We start from the raw sequence: 14,866 nt of genomic DNA, 5'->3' as shown, positions 1-14,866 counted from the left end.
CAGGCCTCACCTCCAGATACGAAGTAGAACAATCCCATGGAACCAATTTAAAAAGGATAGCTCTGGAAGTGACATGCTGGGTCCCTATACAAGGTTGGTCTTACCTGAGACACAGTCTAAACCCTCCCACAAAACAGACCAGAACTAGACAGTCTCTAGGTGGAGTGAGAGTGTGACAAGTGCTTGCCCATAAGGGAAGCAGCAACCCTGCCCAACCCTGCAACAACCCTTCAGAGGGTCTCCCTGTCCCAAGTCCCAGGGCTTGAACATTCTGTAAGCGACTCAAAGGCCTTCTCTGTAACTTTCTCAGAGGCCTAAGCAAAACAGTCAAATGAACAAATATTCAATTCAGCCTTTGTTCTCATATTAAAAAAAGAAAATCCTTGGTTCCCAGGATTTCAGTCCTGAAGCAAGGCAGACTGGCTATTCAGTGTAGATGTATCGCCCTCTGCTGTTCAAAAGGAAACGGACTGTAAACAGGAGTTTCAACTTCAAAATATTCCTCACCCCAAATCACCCTCAATTTTCAGTATCCCTGATGCCTCTCTCTCAGCCACCTGAGATTTCAAGAATTGTGAGAAAAACACTCATGGAAGCACCAGGGTAGGGCCGTGTGTAGAGGGGCGCCGCCCTTTTACTGCATTCTTCTGAGGCTGAAGTTTTGCAATAGTGTCAAGTAGTTAGTCAGTTGGGGGATTTACGTTATAACCTGACAAAAATTTGTGTTGAAGCTTCTGTTTGGAAGCAGAAACTTTGGGGCAGTTGTTGAACTTCTGAGGTCTCAGACCCATGCACTCGTTCGCTGGGTCAGGACAGAAGATGTAAGAGATCCAGGCAGCAAATTCACAGTGAATATGTGCCAGCCAGCTGCTACTGGGCGGAGGCAAAGGCCAAGAGACATTCCCCCTCCCTCAGGCACATCCCAGAAGTCCCCAGGTGGCAGGTCTTAGTCAAGTTTTCCTTGACCAGCAGGGTGAGGTGTTTTTATTTAAAGGCAGACACACATTCCAGCCAGAAATGGTTCCCCTGGCATCACATTTAGCAACTTTGACCCATGAGGCATCTGAATTTACAAACTCTGGTTACCACCTAGAAGAGGAGGAGGCAACACGTTTATACTTAAAAGCATAATCCACAATACAAGGCAGCTAACAAGAAGCACCAGAGGATGGTACAGAAAATACATGCTGGAGGACGTAGGAGGGGAGGATCCTCTCCCTGGAACCAGAGCACAGGGAACAGAGACCTTCCCTTTGTAGTTCACATTGGGGAACTTCCACTTATTTTGTGTCCAAACTTGATAGCATAACAGATATCAGTTTCCTAGCACTGCTGTAAAAAGGTAGTATAAACGGGGTGACTTAGGACCACAGAAATGTACTCTCTCACAGTTCTGGAGGCTAGAAGTCTGACTGAAATCAAGGTCTTGGCATTTTTGCTTCCTTTTGGCAGCTCTGAGGGAAAATGTGTTTCACAACTTCCTCTTAGCTTCTGGAATTGCAGGCAACTCTCAGGGTACCTCAGTCTCTGCTCCCATAGCCATGGCCTTCTCCCCTGCATTTGTGTCTTAATGTGGTGTTCTGTGTGTCTCCTCTTCTTATAAAGACACTAGTCAAATTGCATTAAGGGCCCACCCTACTCCAGTAGACTGTACCTTAACTTACATTTTAATTGCTTCTGCAAAGACTACTTCCCAATAAGATCACAATCACAGGTACCAAGGGTTTGGATATCTCTGTTAGTAATACAATTAAACCACAATGACAGGGCTATAAAGTTGGGCAGATTTGGATTTTGTATTTAGGCTGAAGTGCTGGGAAATGTTAGTGTTCATCTGATAGAGAGTTCTCAGAGCATTGGCTGAAACAAGCCCATTTACTCTCAGCTCCTGTCATATAATTCACAAACTCTGGAAACAACACTAGTGATACGATGGAACCAGATTTTTTCAGGGAAGAAGAAGCCCTAGTTCATAGTATTTGCAGATTTTCATGGTGTAACTATTCCCTCCCAGGCCTATTTCAAGCTACCAACATGACACCTCGCTTGCAGAATTCCAGAGAATTTAACAATATGTGGCTCCCATCCACTGGTACTAACTGGCTCCAGCATGCCACTGGGCCTATTATTTTTAAAAATGTTAATGGTTAAAAGGAGTTTCCCATTAAAATTTATTTTAAATATTTGCATATTGAGATCAAGATTCCCCTACAACTTTTGATTATATATGTGTAAAATGATTGGTTTATATATAATTCATATCAAATTTTAAGTCAAACATGCCTCTGGGTCATTCTGTTTTCTGGTTCTCATTTACCCTGAAATAGCTTCAACATTCTCCTTCAAGCCCTTCCAGACACTATCCCTTACATTTGATCTGTCTACCATCCATAGTTTCCCTTCCTCCCCATATCTATTCCTATATCTGACACCTCGCTCATATTCTCTCAGGACTCTGGCAATCAGCTCTCTCTAACCCAAGTCCTGTCACTGACCTGGGGCCCTTCAGTTCCCATGTGGTTTTCCAAGCCAGCACCCTTTCCCTCATGGCTCGCTGCCCTACTAGGATAGCTGGATGTCCTCCAGCTCTCAAACCTTGAACTCCAGCCTCACACCCTAAACCCATCATTGCCCACCTCACCAGCTAGCTCATCTGTACACACAGCATTTACATCTCACTAACACCTCCTAATCCCCCAAATCTATCAGCCATGTCCCTTTCTTTAACCCTTTACCTGTTCAACTTAGACTCTGGCATCACCATTGTAACTATTCCTTTGTCAATACCCCTAATTCCTTCTACTGCCCCAACCAATATTTAATTGAACATCCACTGGTGAGGTGAATGTTGCCATCACAGATCCATGATCTCCAAACCCAGTTGCAACCCTGCCCTGCATGCTTCTCTGTGTCCCAGAAGACCCTAGTCTTTTTACCATGCTCCACCATTCTCCACCAATCTCCTGCTTCACTTTCAGCAAAAGACATTATGTCTGCATCACAGGAAAATATAGAGAGCACACTATTATTAACAAAGTATTTTCACATAGGTTCATTTAACGTACACAACAACAGGGACAGGTAGGCAGGGGAAATGTTATTATTCCCATTTTACAAATCAAGAAACAAAGGTTCAAAAAAGTAACACATGTCAACATCAAATAGTTACTAACAGAGCCTGGGTAGGATCACAGGTCTCCCAGTTCCAAGAATCCCAGGTCAAGCAGTGAAGTAGGTGATTTGCCCAAGGGCACCAATGAGGTCTTGGCAGCCAGGATGAACATCCATGTCTGTGGGTACCTTCCAAAGTCTTTACCCACCTCTAGAGTGTGCTGCCTTCTCAACAATTGCTTTATTGCTCTCAAAGTACCTGGAATTCATGTATTCTTTGTTTAAAAATAAAAAGTAGGATGATCTTGAAAACAGTTTTATTTTTCTTTCTTTTGTGAGTTGTTACCACCAATGATTGTTTCCTTGTGTTAGTGTTTATCTGATAGAGAGTTCTCAGAACCTTGGCTGAAACAAGCCCATTTACTCTCAGCTCCTATCGTATAATTCACACTCAAAACAACCCTGGTGATGAGATGGAACCAGACCAGGGCTCTGATCTGGAAATGTCATCCCATGAAGCCCAAATGCTTGCCTATTGGCCTACAAAGGTGTCATGGAGAATTCACTGGGTGAATCCATGCAGACTTACCAGCTGATTTTCTATAAATGCACGATACAAGCCAAAGCCACTTCCATTGGGAATGGGGGCCATAGTGAATCACTTGTTGCAATTCCAGACAGATAAGAGTCTCAGATATTTCCTGGGCCTTCCAGTGAAGCATGAAAACCAAAGGGAATTTGGTTCTGTTGATAAAAAAGGACTACTCTATCCCAGTTGTTCTACCAATACCTTGCTTTGTTTGTGCTGTACCTACATCATTGTACACGGTTGTACATAGAGGCAGCCGTGCAAAAGAGTTACTGACCTCCCTTGTCATCTGGTACAGCCTGCATATCTGCCTCTCACCTTGGAGATATGCTGCTCTTCAGCCTGCCTCCAATGGATTGGACTGAACCCCACCCATCAGAACTGATATCTGTGGGGTACACCAGAAACACTGGACTGGGAGATGGATGACTTGGCGTCTAACTGTGAACTTGGATAAGACACATGTCTTCTTGATCTTGATTCCTCCTCTCTCAGACAAGAGGTTTGCTGTGGCCAAAGCTAACTTAGTAACACTGTGAAAACTGCTTATGCTGTCACCACAAAGAGAACTTCCAGGGAAGAACCCAGAAAGTGATGAAGGAAGAGAGGACAGAGGAGTCTCCTTTCAATAAGATTGATTTAGGGACTTACAATAAGTTTGCCACTGGACAGTGTTTCCTGAAAGTGCCAGAGGAGATGGAAAGTGAGGAGCAGCAACATGTTAGTTAGGCTACGAAGAGCAAACCAAATGAAGGGAAAGCCCAGGCCTGTTCCATGGGTGAATCAGCAGACAGCGCACACCTGTAGAATTATTGATTCATGCATGTTGTAAGCTGTTTTTATGGACATAATTGGGGATGAGTGTAACAGAATGTTTCTGGCCCATGGGGACCCTTGAAGGCAATGTAGGGTGCTCTTGGTGGCTCTGAGGACAGTGGTTTAAGAAGGTATTTCACAGTCCCTGCCCTTGGAAGCCCACGGTGACCATGTCATCCCTACCCTTCCATGGGAGAGTGGGGTGGTGGGAAGAGCACAGGGTCATTGCAAACATTAAATGAAATTATCCTGATCAAAGCACAAGCACATAACTTTCAATAAAGGGTAGCAACTGTTAATGTTCTGTGGCTTACTTCAAAGGCAAAGGAAAATAAAGCTCTCCTAGTAGCTCCAGGTTGCACTCAAGTTCAATGTATTCAGACACGTGAAGACAAAAATGAGCCTTCCCGTCCCCACTGCTGCCCCTGAGCTTGGACCAATAACTAATACCTTCAGACCTATCCAACTACAAAGGGGGCATCTCAGTACCTGTGGGGAATGATGCAACAGCACTGGGAGGCAGCTACCACACAGGCTAAGAGCACCAGATTTCATTCTTTCTTATTGCCAAGTAGTATCCCATTGTATATATAAACCACATCTTCCTTATCCATTCATCAGTTGATGAACATTTAGGGTCTTTCCATAATTTGGCTATTGTTGAAAGTGCTGCTGTAAACATTGGGGTACATGTGCCCCTATGAATCAGCACTCATGTATCCCTTGGGTAAATTCCTAGCAGTGCTATCACTGGGTCATAAGGTAGATCTATTTTTAATTTTTTGAGGAACCTCCACACTGTTTTCCAGAGTGGCTGCACCAATTTGCATTCCCACCAACAGTGCAAGAGGGCTCCCGTTTCTCCACATCCTCTCCAGCATTTATAGTCTCTTGATTTGTTCATTTTAGCTACTCTGACCAGTGTGAGGTGGTATCTCAGTGTGGTTTTGATTTCTATTTCCCTGATGATGAGTGATGTTGAGCATCTTTTCATGTGCCTATTGGCCATCTGGATGTCTTCTTTAGAGAAGTGTCTATTCATGTCTTCTTCCCATTTCTTCACTGGATTATTTAATTTTTGGGTGTGGAGTTTGGTGAGTTCTGTATAGATTTTGGATACTAACCCTTTATCTGATATGCCATTTGCAAATATCTTCTCCCATTCTGTCGGTTACCTTTTAGTTTTGCTGATTGTTTCCTTTGCTGTGCAGAAGCTTTTTATTTTGATGAGGTCCAAATAGTTCATTTTTGCCTTTGTTTCCATTGGCTCTGGAGACGTGTTGAGTAAGAAATTGCTGTGGCCAAGATCAAAGAGGTTTTTGCCTGCTTTCTCCTCTGGGATTTTGATGGCTTCCTGTCTTACATTTAGGTCTTTCATCCACTTTGAGTTTATTTTTGTGTATGGTGTAAGAAAGTGGTCCATGTTCATTCTTCTGCATGTTGCTGTCCAGTTTCCCAGCACCTTTTGCTGAAGAGACTGTCTTTATTCCATTGGATATTCTTTTCTGCTTTGTCAAACATTAGTTGCCCATACTATTCTGGGCTCTCTATTCTGTTCTATTGATCTGAGTGTCTGTTTTTGTGCCAGTACCATGCTGTCTTGATGATTACAGATTTATAATACATCTTAAAGTCCAGGGTTGTGATGGCTCCCACTTTGGTTTTCTTTTTCAAGATTGCTTTGGCTATTCGGGGTGTTTTCTGGTTCCATACAAATTTTAGGATTGTTTGTTCTAGCTCTGTGAAGAATGCTGGTGCTATTTTGATAGGAATTGTATTGAATATGTAGATTTCTTTGGGTAGTATTGACATTTTAACAACATTTGTTCTCCCAATCCATGAACATGGAATATTTTTCCATTTTTTTGTGTGTCTTCTTCAATTTCTTTCATAAGCTTTTCTATAGTTTTCAGTGTATAGATTTTTCACCTCTTTGGTTAGATTTATTCCTAGGTATTTTATGGGTTTTGGTGCAATTGTAAATGGGATAGAATAGATTCCTTGATTTCTCTTTCTGCTTCAGTATTGGTGTATAGAAATGCAACCAATTTCTGTGCTTTGATTTTACTTTCTTTTTATTTATTTATTTTTTAAATTTACATCCAAGTTAGTTAGCATATAGTGCAACAATAATTTCAGGAGTGGATTCCTTAAACTGTGCACTGATTTTATAGTTTGTGAGTTTGCTGAATTCATGGGTTGGTCTAAGAGGTTTTTGGTGGAACCTTTAGGTTTTTCCATATAGAATATCATGTCATCTGTGAAGAGTGAAAATTTGACTTCCTCCTGTGAAGCCATGTTTGACTTCAATGTTCATAAGTAGGGAAACTTGTGAGTTAACTGTAGGAGTATTTTCAATGTAGGCATAAAAAGAATGAAGCACACATCTCCATGAGGTGATATAAAAAAGGGTATAAAAATGCAGTTTCACATTTTTATAAAAAAGCAAGGCATAGAAGTATGTGTATAGTAATCTTATTTTAAAAAGTGGATCCATATGTGTGCATATATACATAGAGAGCATGTGCATAATACATACTTGTACATGTTTGTTTATGCATAGAAAATTTCTGGAGAGCATGTAAAATTTGTCTCAAGTTCCATGGAGGGAAGGGACTGGGGACTGGGATACAAGGGAGAATTATTTCATGGCATAAAGTTTATACTGTTTAAATTTTTACTGCATGCACATGTAACTTTTCAATTAAAACGTATTTATTTTTATTTAACTGCACTTGGGGCAGGATCACCAGTGCTGAGAGGGGTTCACTTGCTTTGAGCAGCTGTGCCATCAGCATTTAACACCCACCTCAATGACTTTGCTTCCTGTCCATCTGCAACCAGTCTTCCCCTTCTAGCCTTCTTCCATACCATCTCCAGTGTTCTCTTTCAAAAATGTAGATTTACCTAAGCTAAGAAATACTTGTTGCTTCCTGTTTCCTACAAGATAAAGTCTGATCTGCTTAGTGGGGCATTAGTGGGAAGTGATATTGCACCTAGTACAGTATCATTCCTGGGCCTTCCAGAAGTCCACTGCCTTCCTCTCTTTTCTACTGTCACTACCCTAGACCAAGCTTATCATCTCCTTGGTTTACCCTACCAGGATCCTAACTGACAGTCTTTTCTCCAGTTTTTCTCCATTCCCATCTGTTCTCCATAAATTACTTTCTTTTAAAGTGCAAATAATATCTATTGCTCCCCTGCTTATAACCAACCCTTTAAAACTACCTACCCACCAGGGGCACCTGGCTGGCTCAGTAAGGAGAGCATGCAACTCTTAATGTTGGGGTTGTGAGTAGCCCCATGTTGGATGTAGAGATTACTAAATAAATTTTAAAAATAGATAGATAAACTTTATAAAGAAGAAAGAAAGCTGCCCACTGATCTTAAGTTAAAACCCCAGCTCCGTAGCAGGTCCAGTGCCATCTCTCCCCAGTTCTTTCCTCTCTGCTTAGATTTGATTTCTACCAACTACTATACACTCAGTTCCTTGAAGATGCCATTCTCTCTTTACTCTGAGTCTTTGCACATGCTATTTCGGGTCTTAAGAAACTCTTCTCTCTTCTTCTTGATCTTCCAACCCCACCTGGCTCACTCCTTCAGCCAAAAGGGTCATAAAAATAAGAATGCCATGAGAGGGGCACCTGGGTGACTTGGTCAATTAAGCATCTGACTTCAGCTCAGGCCATGATCTTCCAGTTCTTCAGTTCCAGCCCTGCATCGGGTTCTGTGCTGACAGCTCAGAACCTGGAGCCTACTTCAGATTCTGTCTTCCTCTCTCTCTCTCTCTCTCTCTGCCCCTTCCACTCACACACTCTCTCTCTCTTACAAATAAACATTTTAAAAAAAGAATTCCATGAGAAAATCATAAATGAAGGAAGAAAGAAAAAGTCACCAATCTGAGGAGGAATCCTGTAGGAATTCAGCTGTCAGAAGAGAACTGTATGAGTAAGACCATCGAGGAAAGAAAGGGCTGGGCAGTCTGGAGAATGGAAAGTAGAGGAGTCCATCTGGTTAATAAACTGGGGAAGACTGAGTGAATGGTTGGCAGAGAATGGCTAGAAAAAGTGAAAGACCTTGAAAGCCAAGATAAGGAGTTTGGTCTTCATTTTTTAAACAGTGGGAAAACTTGAACCATTTTTAACCTAGCAAGTGACAACCTCCAGTATTTATTTTAGAAAGATGTAAACAATAGACATCAGAGCAATGAAGTTGGGGAGATGGGTAATCTTAGGGAAAGAGAATGAGAGCCTGGCCCAGGGCAACAGCAGGCGGAACTGGCAGAAGAAATGGACTTGAAAGAGATGTGGAGATAACCTCCTGGGCTTCATAACCAAGTGAATGGGAGGAGAGTCAAAGGAATCAGAAAGGACTCACCACCTTGTCAGAATAACTGGGAATATGGTAAGGTTATTGGCCGAGATGGGAATCACAAAAAAGGGAGAAGATTTGGAGGAATACAATGAATTAGGTCTGGAACATGCCAACTTTTGGGTGGGAGATCAGGAAGCCCATGTCCATAATTAAAATCAGACACAGTTCAGGGTACAGTATGCTGGGCCTTTCACAGAAACCACATGTTAAGGTTGGTTTAATCTTTTCTCGTGTGGCATGTTTCCATGACTCCTATTTTCCATATCCCAACAAAGCCACGTGAAATGTTTGTTCGCTTGCATGCAAAAACGGAATTGTAGAAGTGCAGGGAGAGTGGAGATAAGGTCTGTGAATAGGAGAAGACCTGTTGTTCCAGGACCAAAATCTAGAAAATGGTTTTTCTCTTTAAGCCTACTACTTAAACAGCACGCTACTATTTCTCTTCAAGTCCCAACTCTGCTATGATGAGCAACCTGGGGCAACTTCACCTCTACTCTACCCTTAGCCCCTGGACACTTTGAAGTCCACAATACAAATATTTTTCATAGTTATGCATTTTTTAAACTCCTTTTTGCTTTTGAACTCTTCAAAGGTGTATATCTTGTCTCCCTAACTAAATTCTCAATTCTTAAAGAGCCAAATTTATGCCAGACATTTAACTTTTTTATTGTCACAGAGCCTGGTACATATTGAGTTTTCAAAAACCACAAAGTGGATTGAAACTGATACTGAATTCATTTGGGGAAGAAAGGAGAACCACCTTGAAAGGACAGAGTACAGCAAGAGGTGATACGTTGGTTAGAGGTGTGAGGTGGTATCAGTTCCTAACGTAGAAAAGAACCTATTCTAACATAAAAGAAATCCTTCCTCCATTTTCTAAGAAAAATGACTTTGCATTCTAAATATATTCTAAAGAAAGGAAAATACTGGTAATTGTCAAGTAAATTACCTTCTCAACTCACTAAAAATCTGTTTTTCAGGGACTACCTTTTGTTTATAAGCAATATGGATAAAATACAGAACTTGTCCTTTATAATTAATTATATTTGGTTGTTCTAAACAATATAAGACTGAAGAGTAAGTCTTTCACTTTCTTTTAGTTCTTCCTTTTAGAGGTCTACTTGTGTGACCATTATGATTGGGCAACTTTTTTTAACATTTTATTTTATTTTATTTTATTTTATTTTATTTTATTTTATTTTATTTTATTTTATTTTATTTTATTTTTGAGAGAGAGAAGTGTGAGTAAGGGAGAGGGGCAGAAGGAGAGAGAGAGAGAGAGAGAGAGAGAGAGAGAGAGAGAGAATCTTAAGCAGGCTCCATCCTCACCACGGAGCCCAACATGGGCCTCAATCCCACAATCCTGGGATCGTGACCTGAGCTGAAATCAAGAGTCGGACACCCAACCGACTGAGCCACCCAAATGCCCTGATAAATGGGCAACTTAAAAGATGCTTATTCCTGACTCAGCTCATGACAGAATTCCCTGGGCAGAAGAGGTAGGACAACCTCAAGTATTGCCAATGGGCAGATTGTGTATTTGCCATGATGGAGGAAGATGTATGTGGGGGAGGTGGGGAGAAAAGTTTTGTGTTGCTAACTGACAAGTACCAATAGGGTAGGGCTCTGATCACAAAGATCTCTCCAGCTGTCCCGCCAACAGCTCCCACCAATCTGTCATCAATATCACTGTTTAATATAGAACCCCCATTAGGATCACCCATCAGCATTTATAGAGCCGCTGGAAGAATGAACCTACTACTCATAACTTTCAGCAGAGAGTGTAATTAGGAGTAGGAAAGGAAGTGGTTCAAAAGTGGATCTGAGACTACTCTTGGGAGCAGCATGAAACATGACTCTGAAGGTTGGCAAAGAGAACAGGGAAAAGACACGAGTGATTGCTTCATCGTCTTGCCAAAGGCTCCATTCCCACTCCTTTTAGAGCATACCTTTCCCCTTCTGAGATTCCCCCAGGCACCAGGTGAACAGGTAGGAAAGCTCCTTCTAAGCCCTGGTGGCAGCAACGTCTGTTGGCTCTGTGTCACATTCCTTTCCAGACTTCACAAGCCTCAGGTTACAAAGGTCTCATTGCACAATTCTTAGGAGAGTGGGCATGGAGGCTGGGCTGGGATAAAGGAGAGTCCTGTATGTGTCAGAGATCCAGGTGTGGCCAGATGCCAAGGCACCCCAGGTGGTGGCAGCAAGAGAAAGAATCAAATGCCTTGATCTGTGGCAAGGTAGATTTCTTTGCTTTTTTTTCCTCCCAAAGCTGTTAGATAAAACTGATCAGGATGCATTTTCTTGGGTAATTTGATGGAAAACATTTCAAAAGTTCACTTGGCATACCTGTGTTTCAGTTTACTGTAGAGATGAAAATGCAAAACCCACAATGAAGAATCTGAAATTAAAGCTCTTTTTATAAAACCCTCCATTTCTTACAATCAGCTTTCTCATGAAGTTTTATGCTGTAGTATGTGCAAAGTTACTCAATATATTACACAACCTTTGAAATTAGTGTGGAAGCTGAAAGACATTACTACAACCTGTTTAAACCCTATGTCATGATGGAATGTTCTTTTCTATTAGTGATCATTTAATAATTCTCTTTTATGAAAGATAATCTGCATGGATAGCTAGAAACATATGGAAGTTCCTTACAGGGTATACACTTTTCAGTTGGTTAAAAAACAGTCTAGCAGCCTAGAAAATATTCATCAGATCTTTGGCACTGATGACTATGAAAATGAGATCTATATTTATATTTAGCAATTTCATTTCCTTTCAGATTTTGGGACTTTAGACAGATATTAATATATTTGCAATGAATTGAATAGGAAAAAGCTGTGAATATCTGTATCCAGGGAATGCCTGGGCTCAGACTTACAGGTTAATTAGAGATGCAAGACATATACAGCTCTACATAAAACAAACCCTGGAAAAATCTAAGGCAGCTCATAATTATAAGTAAAATATTAACTCATGGGAAGAGTCAGGAGAGGCTCATAAAGGAGGTATATTAGGTAGTAAGGATAGGTTGCCACAGATGGTGTAATAGCCACACCTGCCACATGAAGTGTTCACTCATACATACATCTATGGAGTATACATATATATGATATATATACAGAGTATACACACTCATACACATAAACAAAGTGATCTAGCTAAACTGGAAAAGGCAAGGCCACAGAAAGTCTGCATATTTATTAAAAAGCAGAAAGGTTGTTAATGTTATAAATGCCTTTTTTCTTTTCTTTTCTTTTCTTTTCTTTTCTTTTCTTTTCTTTTCTTTTCTTTTCTTTTTTTTTCCAGTGAACTACTTCTAATCAGGCCTCAAGGCAGAATAACCTGTCAGTTTCCCTGGATTTATTTTAACTGTTATCTCAGCCTTTTGGATGGGGTCTTGGATGCCTTTTCTTGACCTTGACCAAAGCTTGTTCTATTTGGAGCTATAAAGGCTAGGAGAGTTTTGGTGACTGGTACCACCTATATAGAGTACTTGAATTTACTAATAACCACTCCAAGGGTATAAAATGAGATTTCCTTTCTTAGGATATTCTAAAATAGGTCAGATATGAATAGTTAATTATTTCAGCATGAATTAGGGGCAGGGAATATTGAAGACACCTGGCTGAAAGTAAGAGGATTTAAGCTATGTTCCCCAAGCTAACACTAACTAGCTTAATGACTAGACACAACCTCTCTGTGCTGGTTCCCTCTTGTAGAAATGAGGACATTGGAATGTATGATCTCTTAGTTCCCCTCCAACTCTAAAATTCCATGGTATGTGACTAACACAATGCTCAGAGAACATTATAGTCAAGGAATATAAATGTAGACAAGTTAGGACACTATGTTTTTTGGATATTATTTTAAGTTAAACCTAAACTTGGTTTTCAATAACTATTAATGAAGTCTAAAAGTTGGACCATTGAGGATTTAATTTTCAAGGACCTAAGAAGTTGGATCATAATGTAACTGTAGGGGCACCTGGGTGGCTCCATCGGTTGAGCATCTGACTTCGGCTTAGGTCATGATCTCGTGGTTTGTGGGTTCAAGCTCTGCATCAGGCTCTGCACTGACAGCTCGGAGCCTGGAGCCTGCTTCAGATTGTGTGTCTCCATCTCTCTCAGTCTCTCCCCCACTCACCCCTGTCTGTGTCTCTCTCTCAAAAAATAAACATTAAAAAAACATTTTTTAATAAATAAATACTGTAATTGTAAAAATCATGATGGTTTCTCTAGAGGGAGGTTGAATATATAGTAGAGTTAATGTAGAAGTACATTTTGTTTTCATCTGGACCTCCGGATTTATTGACATGCTTTAGGTTATTACTACTTTTATAGTGTATAGAGTATTGGTCTTACTGCTGAGATATATTTATTCCTGATGTTGGAGGTCATAGTGTGTTAAAATTGTGTCCTGTGGTTAGAGATTGGATCTCCCGTCCCCTGGTCTATTGCTATTGGAGTCCCCTGTGGGTAACTAATCTACCTGTCAGAACACTGGACTGCTGCTTCCACTGAGGGAATGTGGCAATAAACTTAGCTCTTGCGGGCAAATCTCAGCGTGCTTGCCTGAACAGTCTTGTACTCAGCTCTGGGGTCGCAGTGTGTTGAGACACGGAGGGAGGCCAATGGAGATGAGTCAGGACCTGGCGCTCACCCCATGCTCCGCCCTACTGGTAAACAGAACAGCTATTTGCCGTCACTTGAGCCTCTCCGGGCCCCAAGACTCCAGGAAGAAACAAATACTTTAGAAGCCAAAACCCCAAGGCAAGGTAAAGAAAACAGAAATGTCTGCATCCCCAGCGATGATTTCACTGGCATGAGTTCTTTAGAGGGGGAGGAGCTGTAGATGGTTCCAGCTGAACTGTTTTACCTACTTCTCAACCATAAGGCCCTTCTCTTTCACTGTTTATAGGAGATGATGGCCTTTTGCCTTTTAAGCCTTGAAATTTCAAGGCTTTAAATTTAATCTTGGTTGCTAACCCATAATAAATTTATTTCTCCTCTTTTTATTACTTTTGTTTCTATCTTTGTATTATCTTCTATGAAAATACTTCTTTCAGTTCTTTCAGTTAACTTATTTTTTGTTAAGTCTATTCTTCCCTTTCAATGTTGGGAAGAAGCTATTAAAAGAATAAACACCACCAGGCAATAAATGTAAACTACTCTACAAAGTAATTTTACACTGACTTCCTCGAGGTAACTGTTGCTTTTGCATTTTTGCCATGGTTGGGGATAGACTGGTGAGGGGTTAAAAGTCTTGGAAATATCTTCATCTGGCTTCATGACATTAAATAAGTCTGGCTATTCAGAGGACATAACACAACTCGCTTTCTGGTGGGACTGCCTTTGGCCTTTTTCTGATCATTGGGAACCTTTACCATAAAGTATGTGGTGCGTAGTCTCTATGCGTATCTTATTCCTAAGCCTGGAGATATACTCATCTCCTGGTCCTCTCTTTCTATTTTTTTTAGATAACAGCAATTTCTATTCTAAGCTTAGCAATTGTTACATACCTGAACTGGAGGCATGGCTAGCTGATTCCTTCTAGCTCTGTCCGGTAGTGTCCTGCCTCTAATATATCAATAGCTGAGCCTGTTACTTTCTTCTCAGTGGCCAAGTTGGAGCCTGGGCTGAATATTGTGATGTCACAGAGTAGAATCCTTGCTCCTCCCAAACTCCCAGCTGAGACCCTCTGGCTTCAGTATTTTCTGTCTTGCCCATGGTGGAAGGTTGGGAAGGTTAATCCCTTTATTTGTTAACTGACCTATAGAGCTATAGAATCTTACTGTGAACAGAGACCTTAAAGACCTTGTGACTAGATTCTCATCTAACTCACTTATTTTACAGATGCGGACATTCAGATTCTAGGTAGTTCATGGCAGAGCTAAATCTAGAACCCAGCTGCCTTCAGGGTCAGCCCCCTACCCTTCTGAACACACTGCACTCACAATGGGCTCTGCTCTCT

The 14,866-nt window shown here is 41.1% G+C and overlaps 1 protein-coding gene across 5 annotated transcripts in view; it reads right to left on the bottom strand.

Annotated features, from left to right (window-relative positions):
* DNAJC5B (DnaJ heat shock protein family (Hsp40) member C5 beta) overlaps positions 1-14,519 on the bottom strand; it is a 93,534-nt gene extending 79,015 nt beyond the window's left edge. For 4 of the 5 annotated variants that reach the window (XR_007148727.1, XR_007148726.1, XR_007148728.1 and 1 more), the window contains exon 1: positions 14,415-14,519. The gene's annotated coding sequence lies outside the window, so the exon portion shown is untranslated. Of the gene's footprint in view, positions 1-10,839; positions 11,252-14,414 lie in introns of all 5 variants that reach the window. The other variant, XM_047842861.1, reaches the window with a different exon arrangement.
* Positions 14,520-14,866: the final 347 nt, after the last annotated feature.

Source organism: Prionailurus viverrinus, chromosome F2, assembly GCF_022837055.1.
Source record: "Prionailurus viverrinus isolate Anna chromosome F2, UM_Priviv_1.0, whole genome shotgun sequence".
Lineage (NCBI taxonomy): Eukaryota > Metazoa > Chordata > Mammalia > Carnivora > Felidae > Prionailurus > Prionailurus viverrinus.
This window is presented reverse-complemented; position numbering and strand designations above follow the sequence as displayed.